A 12,576-nucleotide genomic window follows, 5' to 3' on the forward strand; every position below is an offset into this window, starting at 1 on the left:
AGGGGTCTAGTCGGAGCTATAGCTGCCAGCCTACACCACAGCTCACGGCAACGCTGGATCCTTAACCCACTGAGCGAGGCCAGGGATCGAACTGGCAACCTCATGGTTCCCGGACGGATTCATTTCCACTGCGCCACAACGGGAACTCCTGTATGTATCTCTTTTACTCTCCCTACTACCACGCTCACACTTCTGGTACCAGATGTCTGCGGGTCCTCCCCCGACAACCAATTCTCTGCACTACCAGCTGGTGTCCTATGCTTTAACTCAATTCTGATACTATCTACCTGGAGATAATGTCAGATCCCACAGGTTAAGGGCTCAGTCCCACAAAACTCCCCTCTGCAGCCCCCCAACACACACCTCAGACACCAACTGCAAGCCAGGCTGTCACCTGTGCTTCTGACCAACTGGCTATAGATCAGAAGTTCCCACAGCCCCCTCTTTGGGTTTGATTAATTTTCTAGAGTGGCTCACGGGACTCTGGAAGACATTTCCTTACATTTACCAGTTTATGAAAGGATATAGTAAAAGACACAGATGAAAAGACACACAGGGCGAGCACAGGTGCTTCTGTCCTCGTGGAGGTGCTGTACGTCACCGTTCCAGTATGGATATGCTCACAAGCTGAAAGCTCTCCAAACGCCACACTATTGGTTTTATGGAGGCTTCATCATGTAGGCATCACTGACCATGAACTCCATTTCCGGCCCTTCTCCCTTCTCAGGAGAACAGCGGCCGGGGGAGGGGGGTATTGAAAATTCCAAGCTACTAATCATCGCTTGGACTTTCTGATGACCAGCCTTCACCAGGGAGCCATCCACGAACCCACTCAGAGGTGCCTCATTAGGACAAAAGACACTCCTATCACCTAGGAAATTACATAGATTTTTAGGAGCCCTGTGCCAGATAATATTTTCTATTATCTCAGAGTGAGCATGTCTTTTTTTTTTTTAAGCTAGGGGTTGAATCAGAGTCACAGCTGCATGCAGGCCTACACTACAGCCACAGCAACGTCAGATCAGAGCCAAATCTGTGACCTATGCCACAGTTTGTGACAATGCTGGGTCCTTAACCCACCGAGCAAGGCCAGGGATCAAGCCCACATCCTCACAGAGACAATGCTGGGTCCTTAAACTGCTGAGCCACAAGGGGAACTCCATGAGCATGTTTCTTATGTTACCCCGGGCTGCTATATGGTCTGCGGTAGTATAGATTATAATACAATTTTGTACTTAGTTTATAATTTTGTATTCTATACAGATTATAAAACAATATAATTACAGGTTATAAAACAATTTTGTACTCTTACGTGTTCACCTTAACAAGATTCTTAACTCCCTGAGGACAGGGTCTTTGTCTTATTTCAATGCTACTCAAAGTGTAATCTTTGAATTGCTTGTTACCAGTCCATGCCTAGACAGGTGCAGGAATTAAAATTAAACATTTTAAATCTTATAGAAATTTGACAAGGTAATTTTCACGTCTATAGAATATTTAAAAATTTTGGATTTTTATTTTCTATGACTTGCTGATTTTTAAAATTCTTATAACAGTTCATTTTTGCTGTATTTTATAAAAGTAGTAGTTCACTACAGATTGGAAATTTTTAGAAAAGTCCTTTACTATATATTTTGATAAGCACTATTTTTTTTCTTTTTTTCCCTGCCCAAGGCATGTGGAAATTCCAGGGCCACAGATCAAACCTGAGCCACAGTTGTAGTCTAGGCCACAGCTGCAGCAATGCTGAACCCTTAACCCACTGTGCCACAAGGAAACTTCCAAAAGAAGCATTATTTTTCATACCACTTTTTTTTTTTTTCAGATTTGAAGCTTTTGAGTTTCTGAGGCCAGTCTTTAAAGTTTAACTAGAAAGACGGAAACACAATGGACAACCTGTGCAGAATATTTCCAATGAAACAAGAGGAAAGATAAGAAAGAAAAAAATAAATCATTGTTATGTATTACCAATATACATCCAGTAGTATTACAGATACCATCAGATATTTACTTAATTATCTCAGATAATAGACAAATGATAATTTGTAACATCTCTTGATTCTTTTTTTTTTTTTCCTGTCTTTTTAGAGCCGCACCCGTGGCATATGGAAATTCCCAGGTAATGGGTCAAATTGGAGCTGCAACTGCCGGCCTGCGCCACAGCCACAGCAACACCTGATCCATGCTGTATCTGCGACCTACACCACAGCTCAGAGCAACACCAGATCCTTAACCCACTGAACGAGGCTAGGGATGGAGCTCATGTCCTCATGGACACTAGTCGGGTTTGTTACCACTGAACCCATCTCTTGGTTCTAATATGAAGTTTTTTTTATTACAAAAAAGAAAAGGGGATTCCACTTTTGGATTTTGTCCACAGAATAAATTTGTTTTTGTGAAACCATAGTTTGATACACACAAGTTTACTCTGAAAGACACTTTGTAAAAATCTTCTCTTTTTTTGTCTTTTTTTTTCTTTTCAGGGCTGCACCCGCAGCATATGGAGGTTCCCAGGCTAGGGGTCTAATCGGAGCTGCAGCTGCTAGACTACACCACAGCCTGAACAATGCGGGATCTGAGCCGCATCTACGACCTACACCACAGTTCACGGCAACACCGAATTCTTAACCCACTGAGTGAGGCCAGGGATTGAACCTACGTCCTCATGGATGCTAGTTAGATTCGATTCTGCTGAGCCATGACCAGAACTCCAAGTTCTCTTTTCACTAAATGACTTTTTAAAAATATTTTTTAGGGAATTCCCTTTGTGGCTCAGCAGTTAACAAACCTGACTAGGATCCATGGGGATGCGGGTTCAATCTCTGGTCTTGCTTGGTGGGTTAAGGATCTGGTTTTGCTCTGAGCTGTGGTGTAGGTCGAAGATGCAGTTCGGATCCCATGTTGCTATGGCTGTGGCGTAGGCTGGCAGCTGTAGCTCTGATTTGACCTGTAGCCTGGAAACTTCCATATGCCATGGGTGTTGCCCTAAAAAGCAAAAGAAAAAAAAAATTTAAATCATGGATCTTATACTAGTTCAACTTCTGTTTTATCCAGTATGATGCTGGTTCTTAAATGTAGGACTGATATGCATTAGATAGTTTTAATGCTGTATTTCATGCATGAACCTAGAATGAAAAAATTCTGAAAACTGAGTTATCTCACAAAAAAATGAGTAAAAGTGATGTCTAATAACTAGACTATTAATCCATTCAACATATACTGGACACCTGTGTGCCAGACACCCAAAGCTAGGCTTGGAAAAGTAATTTTAACTTTCTTGCAACCAGGACTCCTTTCATTTCGTACCCCATTAATGGCCAGGTAGTATATTCTTGAAAAAGCTTTTATTTGTCTAATACCAGAAGCCTAGTTCTGAATTCGTAATTCGTAATTGTTAAAGAATGAGCTATTCTGGTACACTGAGGATTAACCCATTTGCATATTATAATATATTGTAAGGTGAAAAAAAGCAGAACATAAGATCACGTGTACACTACAATTACAAAAGGGTAAAACATGCATATGAAAATAGCCCAGAAGGCAATAAAAATGATAATAGCTGTGTCAGAATAGTGGCATTGTGGGTGGTTTTTATTTTCTCTGTTTTTCAAATCTTTTGTAGTATATTATTTTCATAATTTAAAAAATAGAGGCAGTAGAGAGGAACAAACATTTCACAAAAGAAGAAATTCAACTAGTAACCAAACATTAAAAAAAAAACCATTCACACTCACTAGTAAAAGAATATATATATTAAAACACCACTATGGTGCAATTTTTCCCCTAATTAGCAATAGAATTTCTTCTTCTTCTTCTTCTTCTTCTTTTTTTTTTTTTTTGCCTTTTTAGGGCCACACCCGTGGCATATGGAGATTCCCAGGCTAGGGGTCAAATTGGAGCTGCAGCTGCAGGCCTACACCACAGCCACAGCAATGCGGGATCCGAGCCATGTCTTCAACCTACACCACAGCTCACAGCTCACGGCAACGCCAGATCCTTAACCCACTGAGTGAGGCCAGGGATCAAACCCACAACCTAATGGTTCCTAGTCGGATTCATTTCTGCTGCACCACAAAGGAACTCCAGAATTTCTTCTAAAAATAAAATTTTATGTCATCGAGAAGAACAGTACTCTTATACATTATAGACGACGCTGTAAATTGTTTTGACCCTTGTTATGAGTTAAATTGTTTGCTCCCAAAATTTATATGCTGAAATCCTCACCCTTGGTACCTCAGAATGCAACCTTTTATATGGAAATAAGATTATTGCAGATATAGGAGTTCCCGTCGTGGCGCAGTGGTTAACGAATCCGACTAGGAACCATGAGGTTGCGGGTTCGATCCCTGCCCTTGCTCATTGGGTTGACGATCTGGCGCTGCCGTGAGCTGTGGTGTAGGTTGCAGACACGGCTTGGATCCCGCGTTGCTGTGGCTCTGGCGTAGGCTGGCAGCTACAGCTCCGATTTGACCCCTAGCCTGGGAACCTCCATATGCTGAGGGAGTGGCCCTAGAAAAGACAAAAAAACAAAAAAATTTAAAAAATTTTAAAAAAAAAAGATTATTGCAGATATAATTAGTCAGGTTAGGATGAGATGATGCTGGAGTATGGTGGGCCCCTAATCCAATATGACTAGTGTCCTTATGAAGAGGGGAAATTAAATTTCTGTTGTTTAAGCCACTCAGTTTGTGGTATTTTGTTATCACGCATCCCTAGTACACTAATACAACACTTATAGAATTAAAATAGCAAAAAAAATGTGTTATATTCAATATATTTATATTATAGGTGTATATATAAATGAAAGTTATATTTGAAAAACTAGGCATAAAAATAATGTGGTGGAGGAATTCCCGCTGCAGTGTAGTGGGTTAAGGATCCAGCTATAGCAGCTCAGGTTACTGCAGAGGCATGGATTCAATCCCTGGCCTGGCACAGTGGGTTAAGGATCTGGTGTTGCTGCACCTGTGGTGTAGGTTGCAGCTGTGGCTCGGATTCAATTCCTGGCCCCGGGAACTTCCATATGCTGTGGGTGTGGCCATAAAAAAGTGTGGTGGGGAGTTCCCGTTGTGGCTCAGTGGTTAAAAACGAATCCGACTAGGAACCATGAGGTTTTGCATTCGATCCCTGGCCTTGCTCAGTGGGTTAAGGATCTGGCGTTGCTGTGAGCTGTGGTGTAGGCTGCAGACACAGATTGGATCCCGCGTTGCTGTGGCTCTGGCGTAGGCAGGTGGCTCCAGCTCCAATTTGACCCTGGCCTGGGAACCTCCATATGCCGCGGGAGCGGCCCGAGAAAAGGCAAAAAAAGACAAAAAAAAATGTGGTGGAATTGATTTTTCTTTCGTTCTCTTCTACTGTTTTATTTAACTTTTCCATTATTCCTATAATGAAAGAAATATTAATAAAATTTAAAACTAAGAATTTTTAAAAATTCCCTTACCAATTCATAGGCCATTAATTGAGAAATATATCTGCTTGGCTTCTGAAAGACATTTCAGTTCTGAAATTTTTGATCCGACAAAATAGTTTCCTTCTTGGTGTGTTAATATTCCTTGTAGGTTAAAATACCATCCAAGGATATATGGATGAAAATTCAATAAGAACCTTATTGCTAAAAGGACTCAAGTCAAATATACAACTGTAGGAATTGTAGGACTCACTGAATTCCCTGTATTGTCCCTGACAGATGTGCTCCTGGCCTCTGCCCAAGTACTTGCAATGATAGAGAGGTTACTGCTTTTCCAATTAGGCCATGCAATTGTAGCACAGCAATTATAACTAAAAGTCTTCAGTATATTAAGCTGAATTCTGCTTATCCTCATGGTGCCCAGGGTCTCCTTTGGAACAACAGAAAATATATTTATTATCTGATTCACATGGCTCCATTTTAAATATAGGAAGTCTTTTCAGGTCAAACTTTTAATTCCTGAAATTATTCCTTATCTGATACTGTTTCCAGAGATCTTCTTTTCATGCTTATCTCATTGTTCTCTAGTCCCTCAGTATCTTCAAAATATGGTACGAAAATAAAGTTCTTCAGGTATACACTGAACAAAGCAGATTACTATGGGTCAATTACCACAACTGATTTAAAACAAGGCTAAACATTAAAAATTATTATTGCTTCTAAATACTTTTCCAGGTCCTTTGCATATATTATCTTATTTTAGTTCTCTCAATCATCATACATTATTATTAGTCATATTTTACAAATAAGAAAACTGAGGCACCAAGAAATAAAGTAACTTGCCTAAGATCACACTGGCCCAGCTGAGATCTGGAGAAGTCCAAAGCCCTTTCTCTTAAGCAGCTCTTAATATGCACTTGTTGAATACATGTTTAATAAATTTTTGTTGCATGAAGGAAATATTTATATATTCATGACTTTAGTAATTTTTTGGCCCTGTCCAAATCCTAGTGCTTAAGGAATTAACAGCAAACTAAAATCCCCAGATACTTTTCACAGAAACAGCCATTAACTCTCATCCTAAACAGCCTTAGGCCTCGTCTCCTTCACCTAAATGCAAAAACATATATATTTCTCTATATTACATTTCACCTTGTTGATCTGCGCTCAGCATTACAGCCTGTTGAAATATTTCTGAATCTTGACTGTCATTTGCTGGTCTCCTACCATGACAAATTTAATAAACACACCTTCTCCAATAATTCTTTGGTTTTAAAAAGAAAATGTTTTTTCCTAATTTTCTATGACATCGACTGTCGCTTTCATGGATATGCATTTTCCTCAATAAAATAAAAACAATGACAATAGAAAAGCATACTCTATAATTCAGTTTTAATTATTTCATGTTGACATTCAGCCCTAATGGGGCTGAATCTATGAAATTTTAGTGTAATTTAGAAAACCAAGAGAGTGATGTCACCTAATGCAATATAGGAACCATCAGTTTTATGTAGGCTGTCACTTAAGATGCCTGCCTGCAAGTAATAAAAACTCAACCCAAAGTGGCTTCAACAATTGTCAGCTTATTAAATCATATGAGAAGGAGAACAGAGATAAGGCAGTTTCAGTAACTCACTGGTTCAATAATATTATCAAGGATTCCCATTCTTTCCATTTTTCTACTCTGAGGTTCTGCTTGTCTGCTACTCTCCTCAGAGCTGCAGAATGATTACAATACCTCCAGTCATCATATCCATGAACAATAATTTCCAAAGGCCAAAAGAGAGGATACCCTTATTTGGTACTCCATTCTACAACTGAGAAAAACCTTCCCAAAGATCCCTAGACTTCTCCACATGTGTCATCACCAGAATTATATTACATGTCCATGCCTAAGCCTGTCATTAACAAGGATAATGAAATTCTCGTGGCTGCAAACTAAGAGAAGATATTTGCAAAAGACACATTTGATAAAGGACTATTATCCTAAACATACAAAGAACACTTAAAACTCAATAGGAAAACAAGAACCTGGTTAAAAAATGGACTAAAGACCCTAACAAATACCTTAACCGAAGAAGATATATAGAAAAGTAAGCATATGAAAAGATGCTCCACATCATATGTCTTCAGGGAAATGCAAATCAAAACAAAAATGAGATACCACTACACTCCCATTAGAATGGCCAAGATGTAAAACACATAACACCACCAAATGTGCCAAGGATGTGGAGCAAGAGGAACACTCTTTTACTGCTGACGGAAATGCAAAATGGTATAGCCATTTTAGTGGTTTCTTACAAAACTAACCATATTCTTTCCTGCCATACGATCCAGCTATTGATCGATCTCATCGGTATTTACCCAAAGAAGTTGCAAACTTACGTCCAGAGAAAAGCCTGCAAGTGATATTTACAGCAGCTTTACTCATAATTGCCAAAACGTGGGAGCAACCAGTAGGTGAATGGATAAATAAACTGCAGTACCCCCAGACAATGGACTGGTATGTGGCACTAAAAAGAAATGCGTTATCAGGCCATGAGAAGACATGGAGGAACCTCAAATGCAGACGTCTAAGTGAAAGAAGCCAATCTGAAAAGGTTACATACTGTATGATGCCAACTATATGACCTTCGGGAAAGGGCAACGCTATGAAGATATTACAAAGATCAGTCAGTGGTTGCCAGGAGTTGAGGGTCGGGGGATAAAAAGGCAGAACACAGAGAATTGGGGGGGGGCAGTGAAAATACTCTGTATGATACTATAATGATGGATACGCATCTTTATGCATTTGTCCAAACGCACAGAAGGTCCAAGATCAAGAGTGAATAGTAACGTCGTAAACTGGGCTTTGGGTGATAATGATGTGACCAGCTAGGTTCACCAACTGTAACAAACTGTACAACTCTGGAGGGGGATGTGGGTCACGGGAGAGGCTATGCATGTGGGGGGGCAAGAGGTATGTAGAAAATCTGTGCCTTCTCCTCAATTTTACGTGAATCTGTCAATAGCAAAGCCCATTAACAATTCCCGGGAAATAAAAATAGAGTAATTGAGTCTAACCTTTTTTTTCCTTCTCTTCTCCTTTGTGCTCAGTCTAGTTTCACTTGCTCCTAGGGGGCCGAGTGCAGAGGCCTCCCACCCGGCACTTCAAAGCAGCGTCCCTGGTAGGAAACATACACGGCTGCGCCTGACACCTCAGCTCGGCGGGCGGGCCGTGTGCAGAGACGAGGACGGCACGACACGGCCGTCCAAGATGGCGGCAGCGGGCATGCGCAGAAGAGCTGCGCCGAGCCCCTGGATCTGGAGGGCTGTGAGCAGCACAACTGCGCCCCACCAGGGAGAACTCCCTCCCCCTCCCTGCTGGCCCTGGCTCAATAAAGCACTGCCCACAGGCACGTGCTCTAGAGTGCAAGCCCACACCTCTCCGTTCTTCCATCAGAGAATAAAGCTGTCTCCTATTGGCTCCAATGACACCTGGTGGGTGGACCCTTGTTGGAGCTGAGCTTGGCAGGGTCAAGCTCGGAGCAGTTTTTTTAGATTTGTTACTACAAATCTAAAACTGCACTAAAAAATAAAACAAGTTTTAATTTGAACAAAATGTACCAAGGCTGGTACCTCACATCAGTACACATTGGGGTTCTGTTATCATGGAAAAGGTGGTGGCAGGAGGCAGTCAATGGTGTCCGCAACCCATATCAGGATACGTGCAGACATTTTAAAGTGCGGAATGAATAGGTAACATCCACCAAATACACTTGCACTACTATATAAAAAAATAGACACTAGTTAGCAGTGGAATAAAACTTAAAATCCAAACCCAGCGGAAAACCTAAAAGTACTTTACTTGGTGGGTATTATGGAAGAAAAGTGGAGCCGATCTAAAAATGTTAGAAACAAATTACCATATATTTCCTCCATTCTGCAAGGATTGGATCAAAAAGGGATGGGAAATCTTCTTTCAGAAAATCCAAGTAGAATTCAGTAAATGCACAATGAAGTATCATGATTTTGCATTTATTCCACAGAAAAATAAACAATGTACTTCAGGCTTCCTTATGTTTATACAAGTATACTCCATAGTTTCTTTGATGTCTTCAGTATAAAGGCACGCTAATACCAGTTTTTAATAAGGAGTAAGAGTGATACAGTGAATATTTCATTTTGAAGAGTTGGCAAAAAGATTATTTTTAAGTTTACTTCAAAGGAAAAGGATGAAATAATAAAAGATGAAAGACTGATTCATGTTCTCAGTGCTAGTTAATTCAGAAGACTCCACAGTCCCATTTTTATCTGCTGACTGCAATCTTTCTAAGATAATTGATCTAGGTTTCTGTTTTATTGCATTTGCTGTCACTCACTGTATTGTTTGCCAGATTAGAAGTGTTTGATATAAATTTATGTACTAGGTATAATTTCAATATGTCATCTAGTCTTTGTTCATCTTTCACTGTCAGTTGATGGCTTAAAATTGGCTCGCCAGGAAATCTTAATTCACTATTATCTAACTGCTGCATTAAAAAAATGATGAGGGAGGGACTTCATCAACTACCATTTCTAACATCATTCCATAAATCCTACCTACTCAGAGCTAGAGGAAGATTCATTTGGTTGCATTTTAAATGGTTAAGTCCAATTCATAACAATTTTACAAAAATAATATTGCAAGTCCCATGAACAAGATTCATTTCCTGGAATTAGGAAAACAGGAAGTATTTCTAAAATAATCCTAAGGACATCAGTGGTATTCAGGGGATTAAATGGATAAGGAGTCCGATGTTGTGAACTCCGATAGCATATAGGGAAGTGTTCTCATGTGGTGGGCTTGGTACCTTGAGTGTTTGTGACAAAGTCAAAGAGACAATAAATGCAACTCCAAGTACCTGCTACAGAGCTAACAGAAGGGGTGTTTAGTCAGGTACCCTGCAGAGTACATATGCCTCAGCTGTAAATCTGGAGGAAATACTAGAGTAAGTACATCGAAGGAAGTGTTTTTTCCAGCTTTCTCAGTGACGTTTTTCACAGACTGAAGTCGGAAAATCTACCAGCGGGGATGACCCATGAAATTCAAGGAACAGAACAATGATATCTCAGAAAGTAACAATTTGCCTCAGAAGTTTCTAAGAAGCTGTGGTGAGTAATGCATTACTCAGAAACCGTTAACCCACAATTCCCCCTGAGGGCACGTCTGCTGGGAGCCCCCCCACCCCCATCAAGTTACAGAGCAGGGACTTTTGTGTTTAAAATTCAAACAAGCTTATCAAGACCACAGTGGTTCAGGAAATAGGCAACAAAGGAAAGTACAATAAATAAAGTGCTCTTCACAATGAAATTTGTCAAACTTTTCTAGAAAAGTAACTATCAAAAGGATTTTGTATAATACCTTACCCCAGGGGGTTGAAATCAAAGTTTCACAAATTCTTTATCGTCCTACAAATTTGGAAAAGAAGGTGTAGCACATGAGCAGTATAAGAGAGCAACATCACTCACTCATTCATTCATTCAGTAAACATTTAACACCTACTATGTATAAAATCCTATGTAACATATAGAGGATCCAAAATCAAAGAAGACACAGTGTCAGCCCCCAAGAGATGTGTCGGAGGGAGACAGGCAAATAAAACCATGCTTCCCGTCAAGTCTAGGGAGTCCTAGGGTATATCTGCACAGGGGTTACCTGCATCTTCATTCTGTTCCTTCCTGGCATTCTTACTCACTTACTCCCCCAAAATTTATAGATGGAAATGGGAAATGGTAGAAAAAAGGAAGGTAGAGAGGTTTAGGAAATGACCAGAGGATAGGTAAATCAGCCAGAAATCCAGAATGTAGGAAACTGACCAGGAAAAAAAAGAGGGAGGGGAAACCTTAGACTCAAAGAGATATTAAAAATACAACAATGAAATGTAACTGGGAAATCTGTCTAGATTCTGATGCAAACAAATCAAAAGCTACATATAGGCTGCAGGGCAATTGAACACTATCTGGTATTTGATATTAAGGAGCCATTGTCAAAATTTTTAAGTGGATAATGGTATTGGAGTTGTGCCCTTTTTTTAAGTCCTTATCTCTTAGAGACTCCTACCAAATGGTTTAGAGATGTAGTGAGAGGATGGCAGAGATTTGCTTTCAAATGATCCAATAGGGAGAGGGGGGTGTGGCAGGGTATAGAATAAACAGGATGGACCATATGTTAGTAACTGTCGAAGCTAGGACACAGTGACATGATGGTGCGTCAAATTATTCTCTCTTCTTCCGTGTATGTTTGAAACGTTCTGTATTAAGTAAGTCAAGCTGGGAAGTCCGAGGAGGCTTCCGAAAGGAGATTTGAAGGTGGACAAGAGCTATCTAGCTAAAAAAAGAGGGGGCATCCTCTCATCGAAGCACTTGGAAGTAATAATATCTTTTTTAAAATGACTTTGAAAAGCTGCTGAAGTATATTCTACATATGATAGTGTATTTAAGGTAAATACACAGTTTAACAAATAAAAGTAAAATGCAAATCTGTGATCTACCACCCAGCTTAGGAAAGAATTCAGAGTTCCCATCGTGACTCAGTGGTAACAAACCCGACTCGTATCCATGAGGACTCAGGTTTGATCTCTGGCCTCAGTGGGCTAAGGCTCTGCTGTTGCCATGAGCTGTGGTGTAGGTCACAGATGTGGCCTGGATCTGGTGTTTCTGTAGCTGTGGTGTAGGGTGATGACTACAGTTCCAATTGGACCCCTAGTCTGGGAATTACCATATGCCACCGGTGCGGCCCTAAAAAGACAAAAAAGAAAAAAAAAAGAATGCCTTCAAAGCCTTCCAAGCCTTCCAAGCCTTCCCTCCTCTCTTCACCTCCAAGAGCTAGCCACTCTCCTGAACTCCCTGCTCATTAATTATTCCTTATCTTTAGAGTTTTTATCACGTACGCATTTATCTCCAACCAATAAGATATTACTAGTTTTACCTGCTTTTGAACTCCGCATCAACGGAATTATACTGCATGTGTTTGTTCAACGTTATTTTTGAGATTCATCTGTGATTTTGCATGTACTGGTAGATGATTCTTTTTGCGGCTGGCATTTCATTTACAAATATGCCATAGTTTATTCAGCCACGCTACTACTGATGGACATTTGGGTGGTTTTCAGTTTGGGGCAGCTTGCTACTATGAGTAATCAGTTACA

The 12,576-nt window shown here is 40.2% G+C and overlaps 1 long non-coding RNA gene across 2 annotated transcripts in view; it reads right to left on the reverse strand.

The window, feature by feature from the left end:
- Positions 1-8,625, reverse strand: part of LOC110257831 — a 40,124-nt gene extending 31,499 nt beyond the window's left edge. For both annotated transcript variants that reach the window (XR_002340842.1, XR_002340843.1), the window contains exon 1: positions 8,471-8,625. This is a non-coding gene — a long non-coding RNA (uncharacterized LOC110257831). The remainder of the gene's footprint in view (positions 1-8,470) is intronic.

This window comes from Sus scrofa, chromosome X (genome assembly GCF_000003025.6).
Source record: "Sus scrofa isolate TJ Tabasco breed Duroc chromosome X, Sscrofa11.1, whole genome shotgun sequence".
NCBI classification, from domain to species: Eukaryota; Metazoa; Chordata; class Mammalia; order Artiodactyla; family Suidae; genus Sus; species Sus scrofa.